The following is a 5,256-nucleotide window of genomic DNA, read 5'->3' as shown; positions in this document are numbered from 1 at the left end:
AAAACATGAGCCTTGATATTACACAAACATGATAACGACCCTAAACCTTGTACACTTTTCGGGAAGCGAAAGATCACGACTGGAAGGTCGAACTAGTCCGGTTATCGTACAGCTGAGTAGTAAGTTGTCCACATTGGTCATGTTGTAAGTAAAGATCGAGGGAGGCTGAAAGGCGGTAGTGTCCCTGATTTCAAGCTCAGGAGGATATATACGTTCGATGTGGTTAGTAAACCGTTGTTATTTAAAGACAGCACGTCGTCAATATAATTATTGAAGGATTTGTCTAGGTTTTTGCTACCAGTCCTGATAAGCTCAATAATAGATCCAGCTTCATATGAAACAACAAATCGTCAAGAAGAGAAGTATAAATGGAAATCCACATTGTCTTAAAAGTTATGCTGAAAAGGACAGAGAGGAACGTAAATTCCTTTAATTTGTGAATTTCAAGTAGTTTTGTAAAAAGTGAGGAATCCGTTTGATACCTGGATAACGATATACATAGATAATGTACATCTACTAAAAACTCTATATTTACATTTGCATGGCATTGTCACTATATAGCCTCTTTGAAAGCTGTGTCGTTGATCGGACTTTAATTACCATGCCGCACGAGACATAATTACCATCCCGCACGAGAAACAATTCTTAGCGTATTAATAACAACACTGACCGGAACTACAATATCCAATGTAAATAAACATGACGGCTGCTGAAATATCGCTGGGCATTGTGAGATTTGATAATGTCATTGTAAATTTATGTGCAAAATAAAAAATAAAATAAAAAACACTTTTATTACAACGAAAACAAGACCAAGGTCTGCAATATCGTACAAAATGCTCATCGATTGAAATCACCAATGCCGGCAATGGAAACAATTTTAACGCTCATGCAATTTATCAGAAATATCGTCTGTTACACTGCACTGATCAACAGGGGTTCGTTATAAATGTCTGAAATACACATATTCTATAGACCTACTGACACATATGTTACAGACCTACTGATATGAGTCACAGCACACATAAACATTCGTCATTTCAGACATTTGTAACGAACCTGTGCTCCGTCGCAAGATCACTCACTTCAAACGCTATCAGTTTCACGCGTCTCGGATCCACGGTTCCTCAGTTTCAGACGACATGTCAAATAACGATGCTGTTATAGAATCTACCGACTGTTGTCGGGTTCCCATACAATCAACAAATACATTCACGCCTGGATTCTTCACAAAATGAGCAAAGAGAAAAGTTCGAATTAACTTCCATAAATAACTCCCTAGTGGAGGTCAAGGTCCCATTCACGGTGTTCACTGTATTTATCCATGCGCGAAATTTGTTCCGGGGGAAAATCGAAACAATTTCAAATCTAACTTTCAGCTCAGATTTCTATTGAAAAACTGGAATCACCCTATAGACATATCATACGCAATTGTATTGATACTAAATTGTGGAATGAATTTGAAGTGTTTGTTAAAATGTCAAAGTACTAGTTTGTTTGCCAATCAGCACGCGACAATACGCTGTTCAAACTATTGAACGAAATTGTGTGGACTGTCGATAAGGCGGGCATTTTTAATTTTAATTATAAATTATTAGTTAAAAAAGAACATAAGAGGCAGAGAAAACGTAAATATAAGTATTTAACTGTTTTTGTATGGTATTTATGATCTATTTGAATGACCCAGCTTTGCAAGCAAACAAATCATAATGCGCCAGCGCGCATTATGTTGTTTGCTTGCAAAGCTGTGTCATTCAAATAGATCATAGATACCATACAAAAACAGTTCAATGCTTAATTAGTCTTTATTCCCTAAATCAGGTGACAATCGTTTCAACACATCACAAAGAAATAGTTCTACAGTTTTCTCTTTAGAAAGTGAAACAGAGAAGTAAAAAGAATGAGATATCATAGAAATCCAATTGATGAGAGTAAGGAACGGATGATGCGTGCGATCACCTCATTTTCAACTTCATTTTGCTATTGTTATAATTATATTGTATTTGAAAAAAGTCATGTGTATGTAATAAATATCATGATACATTAAGCCAAAGGGGCCATTGTCTAGAAATAAAGCACGTTTATGTTGCATACTTCAATATGGCAATATGTCTCATACATTGTACATTTGTGACGAAGGGCTACCGCAAGTGTATCACCAAATATTAAGTACGTACATGTAGCTTTTGCTCACTTTTGTTATCTGTATACCCGGATAAATTCTTCGCAGTTTACATTCACCTTCTTTTCACCTTCCCTTGATAAGGGCGCATTTATCAGGACATTAAATTTGATCAAACAACAGCCAATATATAGTGAATATATGCTAAGGGCGAAGTAAAAATAGGTTATACAGGTTTTTCACAGTGAAGGACGAATATTTGATTACTAAGTAAGCGAAAAATTCCTGATATATAGTAATACCGTTGGTTACTACATGTACATATCCTGCTACTCTTGCTTGTGTAAGTAAGAATAATACAAATTGCTAACTCAAATATGTTTGTTATTCTCAGGCTCGACTCACAAGGTTCCTAGTGTTTGGAACACGAAATATCCAAGAACAATGTGATCCCGTATTCAAAATGAACTTATATCTTGATGACGAAAGAAGAACTTTTGACAAACGTGTGTAAAATGATGATACAATGGCTGTTTGTTTATGAGCGATCTATCTGGAAAGAGAAACGTAAAAAAGAAAAGATTTATTTAATTTAGAGAGTACATAGATTGATATGGAGGTATGGCTTTCATATGTTGTCATTATCAACATATTACCTATCTATTTAGATAATGTATATTGATTTCATGCAAATAGTAGCCTTTAAGCTAATTTAACACAAAAATAAGATGATTTAACTCTTTGTTAACAGTTGGCAGTCCAAACAATTATAGCAAGATTTATCAATTATATATCAATTTCAAATATTATGTTCTCAGAGATTCGTTTTCTGTTTTCAGTAGATGACTGTTGTGTAAGATATTGTCGAAACTGTCGTTAGACTTAATAATAATTTTGAAGGGTTGACGCATACAGTATGTATGGCAAGCCAATTTATCACTTATTCGATTTGCAATGTTAATCTCGTATTGAATAGGAATATATAAGATTTTAAATATGTTTCTAAGACATTTTATATTTTCATAAAACATCTTATGTCAAGTTTATGAAATACCTTAAATAACGTATAGACCATCTTAAATAATTACTAGAAACTTTATGAGATGTCTTAAATAAGAATAAGAATATCTTAAATAATTTCTAGAAATACGAAATAAGGAGGAAGCTATTATGAAATTTTGGCCGTATTAGACCCATCAGTGGTATTAAAAGCCAAATGAAAGAAAATACCTTATTGAAATGTTTCGAAATGTGTGTAAAAATAATGCGAAAGGAGACAGGTCCCTATTAAAACCCCTTATAATGTAACAAATTTATAATTTTGGGCTACAACAGGTAATCTATTCTTAAACTAGTATTTCATGAAAACCAAGCCAGAATGAATTCCAGCTGACGGTTCCGACCAACCTTGAAGACTAATATTCAATGAGCAGAGTCAACCACCTTGTAAGATAAAATAACTTCAAGAAATACAGTGATAAGAAGCACCTATTTTTTCTGTTTTTGCTTTTGTTTTGTGTTTAGAAAGCCAACATACAAAACTTTAAAGGCTCATCGATTGAACAAAAGGACACAAAAATACGTGTCTGAAGTACATGTTGTGTATTCCCAAACATATACAGAAATCGGTATAAGACATATTAGATCTAAAAAATATATTAGGAATCTTATAGAGTAATCAAGATCTCTAAAAAAATATATTTAGATTTGATATATAATATACATAAAAAGATCAGGGACAGCTTATAAGATGTAGTTCCTAATTGATAAGATTTCTTATATAAGATACCTTGAGGTTACGGCAAACTTCGGGGCCACCAGCAGAGTCTACCACTTTGTATTTTAAAAGATGAATAGAACACTAGATAAACGCAAGATAAAATAAAACCGGGTTTTAAATTTAAAAATTCAAGTTAATCTCCTCCTCATTGAACACATTGCATAATAACTGGTTTACCTCCTACTTGCTCTTTGTTTATTTATATATTTATTGATTTGTTTGTTTTATTTCATTGTAAGAAACCATCAAATAAAAGTAACAACTTGTATTTCTCAAGTCAGAGCATGTGATAAATATGCAAGACCACACACTTGTATTTTCCTAACGAATCAGAAAGCACGAGTTTATTGCGCGGACGATTATATTCACGAGTGCGCGGAGCGAACGAGTGCATATATATATATATACGTCTGCGCAATAAATGAGTGTGTGTGGTCTTGCTTTTATCACATACCTTCCGTATTTGGTAGAGATCGATACAAAGATTTTATAAACTTTGATATTTTTTGCAAATACCGGGAACTTTTCAGTTCGCCATGGCAAGGGAATTCCCCTAAAAAGTAGTTCCGGCTAGTATGGTGATACAACATCTTATATCACACATGTGTGATACAAACCGACAGAAAACATCAACAGAAAATTGTTTTATTAGTATTGTAAGATTACATAGGTATGTGATAAAAAAAGGCAATTCACCGAGTCGACATGTAAATATTTTCCTCTTCAAAAGTTATAATTGGTTTTATGAAACAAACAGGAAAATCGGTGGCTTAAATACTAACGTATGCCTAAATTGAAATGACTTATATTCGTAGCAGGAAACAGATTTTGCAATCTTGCAAGTAGACTTCAGAGGATAATAATCTATTATTAAATAGGATCATCTAGCTTATTAATTTGTAAACGGAAGGTTCGGTGTACAAACTTTCCTCTTAAGCGTTGTGTTACATAATAGGTAAGTACGTAAATGGACATGTCAGCGCATTGATGTTGAGGCAAAATGCGTAATCAGGCATGGTCTAAACCATAAACAGACCTAATCAGGAAGAAAGTAAGGTTATTCCAAAGGGATTGAAAGCTGTTACAACTTTGGGGACACCGGTTTGACAAGAGGCTTAAAAGTCATATTTCCGTATGTCAACGACATAGGGAAGAAACTATTTCAAAAATTGATGATGAGGAAAGTTTAGAATTTAACGTTAATAAAACATTTTATTGTGTTAAAGGAATAGACAGAAAGGTAAAGCAATACACCAAGAGAATACCGAAGTGTCAACAAATATGTAATTCGAAATCAAAATCGATTTAACTAGGATAAGATATGAACAAATGAAATGTCTACATGAAGCCCCGT

This window comes from Mizuhopecten yessoensis, unplaced genomic scaffold (assembly GCF_002113885.1).
Source record: "Mizuhopecten yessoensis strain PY_sf001 unplaced genomic scaffold, ASM211388v2 scaffold2699, whole genome shotgun sequence".
Lineage (NCBI taxonomy): Eukaryota > Metazoa > Mollusca > Bivalvia > Pectinida > Pectinidae > Mizuhopecten > Mizuhopecten yessoensis.
The sequence above is the reverse complement of the archived record's forward strand: the minus strand, read 5'-3'. Positions refer to the sequence as shown.